Consider the following 11,137-nt stretch of genomic DNA (forward strand, 5'->3'; position numbering starts at 1 on the left):
CCCACCCCAGCTACCTCAATTCCAGTCACACAGTAGATGGTTGCTGACCGGTGCAAATTTAAAAAACAAATAGCAGATCCTGCCTCAAGTTTAAAGATTGTGCAACAATTTCAAGAGACAGGAATCTGATGACTCCCCAGACACAAGACTTCATTCCATTTGGGACAATTAATCTGGTGAGAAGCAGAGAGGTAAAGACTAGGGAAACACCAAGACAGGTGGATCTCTGTGAGGCCAGCCTAATTTACAGAGCAAGTTCTAGGACAGCCTCCAAAGCTACACAGAGAAACCCTGTCTTGAAAAACAAAACAAAACAAACAAAAAGAGTGGGGGAACAAGTCAAGAAACAGAAGGCACAGAAGGTGGTGGTGGCACTTGGGAGGCAGGCAGGCAGGCACATCTCTGTGAGTTCAAAGCCAGCCTGGTCTACATGGTGAGCTCAGAACAGCCAGGGCTGTATAAGAAACAAAAGAAAAAGAAACAGGAGGCAAGAAGGTCACAAGAAATATAGAAACCCTGATACATCTCCCTAGACATATGCAATAAGATGCCAGAAGACATTTTTCCCCAACTAGAGATGGAATCCAAGGCTGTTCACAGGCTAATCAACTGTTCTACCCCAGAGATCCATCCCCAGCTCTCCAGGGACTTTTTTTTGTGCCTCTAAATCACCGGCACCTCCTGTTCTACCTGCCTCCCTCCCAGAGAACACATACTTTACCACTACTTAGGGTGAAGACAGAACAGGACACTGTGACGCATATCCAGTTACTCTGAGGCTGGACATTGTTGATGGTGACAGTTGATGTCTGACAGCTATGTGTGGAGAAGTGGGGGTGAGGTGGGAGACCGGGGCCCTGCACACAGTCAGGCACAGTCAAGGACTTGCAGAGGCTGACTCAAACAGCCCTAGCTAAAGCCATGGATTCTGTAGCCCTTGACCCTTCTCAGGTTTATGAAGGCATTTTTTTTTTTTTTGATATTTTAAATGTTTTCTTTTTTTGTTGTTTTTTTGTTTTGTTTTTTTGAGACAGGATTTCTCTGTAGCTTTGGAGCTGTCCTGGAACTAGCTCTTGTAGAACAGGCTGGTCTCAAATTCAGAGATCCATCCACCTGCCTCTGCCTCTTGAGTGCTGGGATTAAAGGCGTGCACCACTACCGCCCAGCTTAAATGTTTTCTTTTATTTACTATTGTTGCATGTGTGTATGTGAGGACATAACTGTGTCTGTCACAGCACATACGCAAAAGTTGGAGGACAACGCCATGAAGTCAGTTCTCTCATACCTTTACACGGGTTATAGGGACTGACCTCAGATAGGCAGTCCTTGATGAGCCATCCCACTGGTGGTGGTAAAATTTAAAACAACTTCCTACGGTTCTAAAGAATAGATGATTGATGGCAAAACATCTACCAAGTGACACATTGCTGGGCACTATGTGTGGGGTGACCATCTCTGTCTTCCAGGTGTTTTCTGTCCTCCAATGCTCCAAGAAACCATCTAAACTATTTAGAGAATCTGCCTGTGGAACATGCTCTAATGTGGTGTTTCAGCCCTGCCTCCACCTGAACCAGGCAGGGCCCCTCTCTAGTGAGTCAGTCCTGGCTGCCAGAAAACCCCCGAAATCTTGGTCAGCAGTTTATGTATGCACTACCACTAGCTGTCTCCAAAGACTTAACAAAATAAATAAATAAATAAAAATTAATAATTTCAAACCAAAAGTGAAATAATTATTTCTCTTCTGGTTTTCTTCTTTCTTTTCTGAATTTAGGAAAAGGACTAGAAATGGAAGGAATATTTACTGAATACTTTGTGGACTCTATATAAGTAAAACACATTTACAACTATAAAACTTACTTTATTCCTCCCTCTCTGTTTCTAAGGGATAGTAGTAGTTCTGCTAAGAGATGAAGAAACTGAAGGTCCAAGAACTTAAGTACTAGTTTAAACTGGGCAGTAGTGGTGCATGCCTTTAATCCCAGCATTCAGGAGGCAGAGGAAGGCAGATCTCTGTGAGTTCAAGGCCAGATTGGTCTATAAATCAAGTTTCAGGACAGCCAGGGCTACACAGAGAAACCTTGTCTTTGGGGCAAAAAAGAACTTAAGTACTTTGCCCAAGGAAATGGAGCTGTTAGCAACACTAGGACTCGATCCCCAGGTTTAGGGAATATTAATTCAAGATGAGAGAAGGCAAATAATTTGGCCACACCTAACTGGGATACAGCTCAGAAGAAGAATGACTGCCTAGCATAAGGAAGATCCTGAGTTCATCTCCAACACAGAAGAGAAAAAAAAAAAAAAAAAAACCACAAAAACTAGCTCTCCACTTGATGAAGACACACAGGAGGATTCCCATACACTAGAGAAACCAAGGGGATAATAAGGACAAATCTAAGTTAATACTAGAAATTACAAGTTCCTGATTCTGTTTCTTTGGTGGACAGAAAGACCTTTAGAAACCAATCACTCAGGGCCCTTCAGGACCCAGGGTCAGGCAGAATCTCAAGCCAAGTATATAAGTAACTCTCATCCGATGCCTCTAAAACCACATCTCACACATTCCAAAGATACATCTAATCAGTGTGTGGCTGTTACCCAGAAAGGCACACTTGATAACAAGAACCTGAGTTCCACTGTAACCCTGACTACTAAATCTTTAGTATCAACAAAGGGTGGATGGGAGGAGGTGGTGCCATCGTGATATGATTGATTAGATTGCAGCAGACGGCGGCTTCCACCTGTCACTCTGTCCCCTGAGATGTCTGCCTACCTACCTCCTCCTAGGTATCTAGCCTATGCCCTTTCATCCCTGGTGATGAGTGCATTTCAGACACGTCAGACTTTTGGCACCTTCTCTCTGACTCATTTCCAAAAGAGGTACAAGAGTTTCTCCTGCCTTTCCTTCTCCTACCCTGTGGGTCTCAAATTGCACAACAAAAACACTTGGCCTCCTGGTACCAACTCCAGGAATGAAAGGCTGCTGTGTATATGTACCACTCTCCACATCTGCAGGGCATTCTGTGACACAAACCACAAATCCAAATGTTACTTGGAATCCTGGAGACTGACATTTTAGCCCTTAGGAATTTCCTCCTTCCTTCATTGATTGGTAGGTGGGACCTGTAGCCTTGTAGGTGTACATGACAGTTTCCTCATATTGCTACATCTGTTTCCCCACCAGTCTCTCCACTATCAGTTGAGGTTCCCAGAATTCAAAGCCCAATTTGTCTAGACGAAGAGGTCTTCAATGGAGGGCAATGAGGAGACCACAGGACCTCAGTTTTCATACTTGTGGGAAAGCTAAAATATTTGTCTTGAATACATCTGGGTGGTTATAAGGGACAGCTTGAAAGAAACCGAGTGTGTCTCTTTTAAAGTACTTTCACAACAGAAGCTTCAGGGTATCTAGTGGGAAGTCAGGACCTGGGACACCTGGCCTTGGTCCTTCAAATTCTAAAGGTATAGAGAATCTATCAACACCAAGTCTCTCTGTCTAAAAATCATGCAAGAGAACTAGCTGATGCATTGAGGGCCAAGTATTTGGCCTTCCTCCTCCTCCTCATTTTCCTCTTAAGGAATTTACTTGCAAGTGCACACACTTGGATCTCTCTCTCTCTCTCTCTCTCTCTCTCTCTCTCTCTCTCTCTCTGTGTGTGTGTGTGTGTGTATGTGTATCTGTAGGTGCACATGTATATGGGTGCCTGAGGAGTCCACAAGAGAGGATATCATAACCCCTATACTATACTATATCGAACAGGAGGTTGGTCCTGGGAATGGAACTCCAGTCCTGAAGAACAGCAAGAGCTTTTAACAGCTGAGCCATCTCTTCAGGCCCTAAGTCTTCGTCTCCCTGTTCTCTAGAACAGAAGTCAACGAACAATTTTACTGATGGTACTGCCACCCTGGAACAGTTGCTTACCCCGGGCTTCAGCTTCCCACCTGAAGGAGACCACAACGTTTGTCTTCCTACATCACAGGTGGTTACAGCTCAGTAAGTGGGCAGCACAGTGAAGAGCCTGCTCTCCACAGCAGTAGTCTAACAGAAGAAATAATAGTAAACTTGTATTTCAAAAAAATAATAAAAAAACACATTTAGAATTATTTATTTTTATGTGTTTGTTTTTCATGCTTGTATATCTGCGTACCATGTGTGTGCCTGCAGAGGCCAGAAGAGAGTATCAGATCCCCTTGAAACTGGAGTTAGAGATTGTGAGCCACCCTATGGGGGTGCTGGGAACCAAACCTAGATTCTCTGAAAGAGACTCAGAGCTCTTAACCACTGAGCCATCTCTCCAGCCCCCAAACTCCTTGTATTTTTGAGTCATTCCTTGACAACACTCTCCTATAGAACACAGACTTCCCACAGGTATTTTGACCACTTCATCTTCACATCCTTAGCCCTCTAGACTCAGCAAATCTAGTGACTCCTGGCCACATGCAGCTGTTGAGCTATTGAAATACGGCTCCTGCCAACTGGGGTGTGCTAGAAGTAAAAAACAGAAACTGGTGGTGAATATTTGGGGTGGGAGGGGGATGTAAAATATCTTACCAATTGTTTCATTTTGGGACCAGGTACAATGTATACTTTTAGCATGCTTGAAGCACTAGGTTCAATTGTCAGCACTCCCAAATTTTTTATATTGATGACATGCAAAGGATGGTATTTTAGAAATTTCAATAATATAATAGGGATACTAAAACATAATATGAATACAATGTATTTTTAAAACCCAAACAAGTAAGTTTAAAGTGGATTTCACCTGTTTCTTCGCAAATACTTTCAAATGAGGATGCTATCACCCTAAAGCTTAAGGAGGCTCCCATTGTATTTACAGGTCTGTACAAGTGTCCCTCTTCCACAATAAGGCCAGGTCCAACCTAATCAGTGAACCCCATCTCACAAAGCTCTGCTTCCACACACTGCCTAGTACCCAGCCACATCCTCTGATTTCCCAATAATTTACCAGCCCTTTTCCAATACTCTCAGCCCTCAGCATGTACCTAGAAGATGTGGGCATTTATATTAAATAAAATGAAAGAAGACAAGTGAGACTGAAAAGAAATAAACCCAGGCCTGGGATCCTCTTTGTGAAATGTCTGGAACCACGCATGCTTCAGATGTTATTCAGATTCTAGAATATTTGGATCGGCGTTGCCAGAAAAGATCCACACGTAAAATCCCAAATGTTTTACAATCTGAAACTTTTTGAATACCAATATGACATGAGCATTTGGGAGTCCAGGTTTCTCAACCTGCATATATTCTTCAAGAAAAAAGATTAGCTTATCAGGGAGGGAGAAAAAAACAACAACAAAAAAAAGCCACGGCCAGTTCCCTGTGATAACCAGCCACACTCTAATCTAAACAACACCACAGGAGAAACAAATGTTCTAAACATACTAAGGCCCCAGAGTTGAGGACAGTGATACAGAAGTATGAATCCCTTTAGATTGGGATACAACTTAACAACAGAGGTAACTTTTCCCTCATAATCACTTTATTAAACATTTTTAAATGCTAGGGCAGTTTTGCTTACAAAATTGTAACTGGTACAAAAGAAATGCTAAAGGTGGGGCTGGAGATGACTCAGCTTCTGCTGTAGATGAGGACCGTCTGTCGTTCCTTCTAGTGAGGTAGGTTCTGAGTTCTGTGACACATGTTCATACTCAGACACAGACACACAGTTACACATAGATAAAAATAAAAGAAAGAAATGCTAATTGATTGTGCGTGTTTTATGAAGAAGTTTCGTTTATTAAAAATATGTTAAGCATGGGGATTAAGAGAAAGAAAAAGGCTTTCAGAAAGGAAGACACACACCCTAGAGTCTGGCTGTTGGTTTCTCTAAGACCAAGTGGCTGAGCTTATGTTGCATCTCTGTTAAAAAAGTATCCAAATGACTGGCACCAAGTCTGGGGGTTTAGCTCAGCAGTAAAACTACTTGCCTATCAAGTGCAAGGCCCTGGGTTCAATTCCCCAACACTGCTGAAACAAAGTAAATTCCTGTGTGTGACTGTGTACCAGTGTGCCTTCATACATATGAAGAGTATCTAAAAACATTTTATATTGGAAAATTAGTAATAGCTGTATGGGGACATTGTGTGTGTGTGTGTGTGTGTGTGTGTGTGTGTGTGTGTGTGTGTGTGTGCATCATCATCTCACACTCAAGAGGCTGAGATAGGAGTATTTCAAGTTTGAGTCCAGCCTGGGCCTATATGAGAACCAGACTCAAAAAACAAACAGGCTGGAGAGATAGACAGCTTAAGAATTTCCTGCACTTGTTGCTCTTGAAGATCTAGGTCCAGTTCCCAGAACCACAAAGTGGCTCCAGTTTCAGGGAGACTAGACACCCTCTTCTGAACTCCTCAGTGACCAGAAATGCAGGTGGTACACATAATATACAATGTAGACAAAACACTCATACACATAAATAAATCTAACAACAAACAAAACAAGTAACAAAAACCCAGCAAAGTGAAACAATGTAGGAGGCTTAACTGTTGTAGACAGGACATAGGAGGGGAGTGTTGCTATATTCTTGGAATCCCTTACCCAGGTAAACACTATTTCCAGGCTTGGGGTGGGGGTGGGGCATGTCTATGCCCACAAATAAAGTATCTTCCTGGAGGAGTGGTAGTAAATAAAGAATTCCTATTTAAGAGCAATGCAGACTTGAGGGGGAAAACAAATATCCTATCCCATATGAGGTGTTTGATCCCTCTGGAAACACGAGCATCTTCGCTAAAGACCCACATCTGGACTCTTGGGTGCATTTAGCTAGACCTCTTCCAGAGTTCTGGGAAAGAGAAATGCAAGACAAATTTCCCAAGAGGAAATTAAACTCCTCTTAAGTGATGAAAGTGAGTCAATTCTCACTCCTTTTCCTCCTGTAGCACAGGGACGAAGCAGTGGCATCCTCATGAAGCCCATACTGGCTTCAGACTCAGCATGTAGGATGGCCTTGAACTCCTGACCTTTAAACATCCTCCTGAGTGCAGTGATGACAAGTGATGCTGCATTTTCAACAGCCATTTGGATGAAAGAGATTACAAAAATTGGAGGCAAGGAAAGGGGCCATTGGGGCCAGAAAGATGCTGGGGTGGGGGTTGTCGGCTTGAACTCACATGGGAGAAGAGAAACAACTTTTTTTTAAGATTTTATTTTCAATTACATATATAAGTATGTGTATATATGCGTGCTAGTGCTGGTATCTATGGAGACATAGATTTCCTGTGAACTGTCTGATATACCCGCCAGGAACTGAACCCAGTTCCTCTGGAATGAAAGCCAGTATTTTGGTTTTGGTTTTTGGCTTTTGTTTTTAGAGACAGGGTTTCTCTGTGTAGCCTTGGCTATCCTAGAACTCACTCTGTAGACCAGGCTGACATCGAACTCAGGGCGATCTGCCTGCCTCTGCTTCCTGAGTGCTGGGATTAAAGGTGTGCACCACCGCTGCCCAGCTACAGCCAGTGCTTTTAATTGCTGAGCCATCTCTCCAGCCTGAAAACCACTTCTTGCAACCTATTATCTGATCTCACTGGAGCACTATGGCACCCATGTGCACACATATAAATAAATGAGTAAATGAATGTAATCTTAAGAATTAAAAAAAAAAAAAACATGAAATGAAAGGGCCTTTGGAGACACTAACTGCTAAACCCCAAGTTTCACATGAACAAATCTTGCATCAGGTCAATAACACAAATAAGGAAAAAGGAGGTCACTAGCAGCAAAGCCTACAGATTGTCTTTGGTCTCCAAGGTTGAAGTCTGACTACCCAATGCTCCTCCATTCCATTTTCTCATCTGGAGACCACGCTGAATAAAGCTAGTTCCAGTTTAGGATGCCTATATGTATTCTAATCTTCTTTTGTAAGGAGGCAGTGATGACATCTGTGATATCCCTCTGTTCCTTCTGTCCCTTTGCTTCACTTGCTATTCAAAGGGTACCTTCCAATATGTTTCATGGCCTCAGGTCAAGGAAAACAACACTTAAGACTATACCTTGGAACCAAGGGAAGTGATGCCTATGTTTGTCCAACCTCCCATTGTGAAAAAACCTCTGAAACTGGCATTGGAAGTACGCATGGTTCTCAATCCATGGCCCATCACTGAAAATCGGACACTCAGCTATGACTAAGAGTAAATGCAACATATTTCAAGTAGCTTGTCACTGATGAAATATATAAATGTCCCGACTGAAGCCAAGCCCCAGAAAGCGTCTCAGTCCCCAAACACTCAGTACTAAGGGGTCAGCAGGGTCTCAGAAGTGTGTCCCAGCTGGGGAAATATGTAAACAAGCCATTAGGGAAGGAGGCGAGACATCAGTACAGTTGGCGCGTATTAGCTGAGCTTGCCGGCCTTAGGTCACTGAAAGGAAGGGACACCACCCCAGCGTGGGGGTAATTGGCTGGATCATGGCCCGCAGGTCCCAGGGGCCCTGCTACTTAGCTTTAAAACAAGCCTCAGAAAAACCCGGAGCCTAGCCAAGGGAGGAAAACAGCCACTTTCTGCTCAACCATCTCAGGCCAATTCCAAACAATTTAGATACTATTCCAAAAAAAGCACCGGTCCGGAGGTGTGAAGACCAGGGTACATCTGCGAAGGAAACAGTCACCTTAATTACCATGTCTAGAGAAAGTGCGATTTCATTACAGCCTCCAAAACTACCGCCCCAAGGAGGAAACCAGAGAAGTGTTTTCAATTTAAAAGACTAGAGAGGGCGAGAGAGGCACCAAATCTCCCCACCCTGACGCCAACTTTGGACCCTTTGGATGCTTTGCTGTCCCCGCCCCCGAAAGAGTATTGCAAAAAAAGTGGACATTCCATCCCTAGCCCTGAAGTCATTGTTTAAATGGCCAAACACTCCATTTTAAGTTTCCAAGGGCAGCAACCGAAGGAACTCACTGAAAACCTAAGGCGCCTCGGGCCGCTGCACCCTGCTTGCTCCTGCATTGAATATGGAACCCCACCAGGAACCCGGACGCGTGGCGATAGGTGGGCTCCCGGTATCCACACGGGACAGACGCTGTAACTATAATTAAAGGGCGAGGCGATGCTTTGGTTCCAGTACACGTCAAGGCCTATTTTGGCCCAGACCCACCGACAAGGGCCACCTCTAGTAAGCAAGCCGCTCCCAAGTGGGTCCAGGGAACTATGGCCACATCTCCCAAGATGATTCTTTGGCACAACCCCCGGCCACCCATGGCTCGCCACCAGCAGGAGGGACTAGTGTGGAGGAATCCAAAATCACTTGCGATCCACAACTTTCTTTTCTCTTCCAACCCAAAGCCTCCTCCCCACGTCTCAAAAAATTTTAAGGGGTGGTGGTTGTAAGGACTAGTGGAAGAATCTCAGCTTTAATTTAGGAGGGGGAGGGGAGGAAGAGGGATGTTTAATAATGTGGCTGCGGTGTACCCGTGTAGGGTGAAACGGAACCAGATGCGGCAGCTACATCTGGGAAATGGGGGGTTGGGTAGGGGAGAAAAACGCCGTCGAAATGCTTTGCAAATGAGTTAATAGCTTTTAGGCCCAGAAAGACAGAACTCCCCCCTGCACTCCCAAGGTGTCCAGCTGCTTCACTGGGGGGTAAATGCAAACCCCACTACTAAAAAAAGTCAGTAAATTCCTCCAAAAATATGGGTACTCGCCTGTCTCATCCCACTGGCGACACCACAAGAAGAGGCGCGGAAAGAGCGGAGAGAGGGTCTGGGCCAGAGAAGCAACAAGCGGGAGGGCAGCGGAGGGCTCCACACCGGACCAGCCCTCATCCCTTCCCCCACTTCCCAGAACGATCCAGACCCCGCAGTCCCCTCCCCTTCCCCAGACCCCTTCAGAAGTCCTCTAGGTCTAAGACTTAACTAGAACATCACCACCACCATCCCTCGGAAAGGGGGAATCTTTGCTCGCTCTTCACTAAAGCAGATTCAGCCATTTGGTGACGACACCTCCTTCCAACATACTCCAAGACAAGCTAGCCTTCCCCGCCACTTCCTTTCCTCCTCAAGCCCCCAACCCGGACCCCAGACTTTCTGGGCCGTGAAAAAATACTTGAAAAGGTCCCAGATGTGGGGTGTTGTGCCCAGAGCTACCGGATGAATCGGGGTGAATTCTCACAAGAGGACCAAAAGAGATGGAGTGTACACACGTAACACACACACATACACACACATTCTCTCTCCACCTCAGAGCTCACTCCCGCCCTCCTCCCCGCGGGAACCCACAGCCTCTGCTGCCTTCTCCTCGTCCGAGAGGGCCGGGGTCTAGACTCGGAGCGCAGCAGCTGCCTCGCCAGCTCCGGAGCGCGAGTTGGCGGAAAAGTTGGGCAGCGGGCAACAGCAGCGGGCCCCGCGCGGGGAGGGGGAGCGGGCGGCGACTCTGGCCGAGGGAGGAGGAACAGGGGCGCCGGGGCGCCAGGGAGGGAGTGGAGCTGGGGTGGGGTGGGGGGGATCGGAGAAGGGAGGCACGGTCTGCGGCCAGCAAAGCGCGGGGGCCGCTCGGGACGCCCAGCCAGCCGGCTCTGCGGACACCGGTGACTCTTACCTCACTTGGCGCTGCGGTCCCGCCTCTGGAGAGCTCGCCGTGGCGCGGCGGGTGTCTATGGCTTGCGCTCGGGCCGGTCGTCTTCGGGTTCCGTTCAGGTCCTGGCGGGGTCGCGAGAGCTCCGCGGCCGAGGCACGACTCCCGGCGACACTCGGAGCCCGGCGCCTCCAGCCCGGGCGGGAACAATGGAGCCGAAGCTGGTGTCCCGGAGGCGGGGCGGGGGGGAGGGCTCGGGTCCGCCGCCGGGGGTCCCCAGATCGTGCGCCCCCCGCTCTCCAGAACGCGGCGGTGGCTGCTCACGCTTCTGGCAGCCCAGGTTCCATCGCCCCTCTGGGGGCTACGGTGTGCACAGACTGCAGCACTGGTGTGGTGCGCCCCTGGGAGCGAAGAAAAGTCCTCTGGCTCCGCTGCTTTTCCAGATGCCGCGCGCGCGCTCGCGGCCGGGAAAGGCGAGGTCGCCGCAATGCGCTAAGCAGTGTCCGACCAGTCTGAACGTTGCGGCCCAGCTCCCTGTGCAGCCCGGGTCCTCGGCACACAGTGACTGCCCCGGTGCCCCGGCGCCCCGGCTCCCCTTCGGCGCCACCCGCTACCGAGG

At 47.1% G+C, this 11,137-nt stretch overlaps 1 protein-coding gene across 6 annotated transcripts in view; it reads right to left on the minus strand.

Moving 5' to 3' along the window:
• Positions 1-10,863, minus strand: part of Fgfr1 (fibroblast growth factor receptor 1) — a 55,277-nt gene extending 44,414 nt beyond the window's left edge. For 5 of the 6 annotated variants that reach the window (XM_027395330.2, XM_027395336.2, XM_027395335.2 and 2 more), the window contains exon 1: positions 10,543-10,675. The gene's annotated coding sequence lies outside the window, so the exon portion shown is untranslated. Of the gene's footprint in view, positions 1-10,542 lie in introns of all 6 variants that reach the window. The other variant, XM_027395333.2, reaches the window with a different exon arrangement.
• Between the last annotated feature and the right edge of the window lie 274 nt (positions 10,864-11,137).

The sequence above is a fragment of the Cricetulus griseus genome (assembly GCF_003668045.3).
Source record: "Cricetulus griseus strain 17A/GY chromosome 1 unlocalized genomic scaffold, alternate assembly CriGri-PICRH-1.0 chr1_1, whole genome shotgun sequence".
Classification (NCBI taxonomy): Eukaryota; Metazoa; Chordata; class Mammalia; order Rodentia; family Cricetidae; genus Cricetulus; species Cricetulus griseus.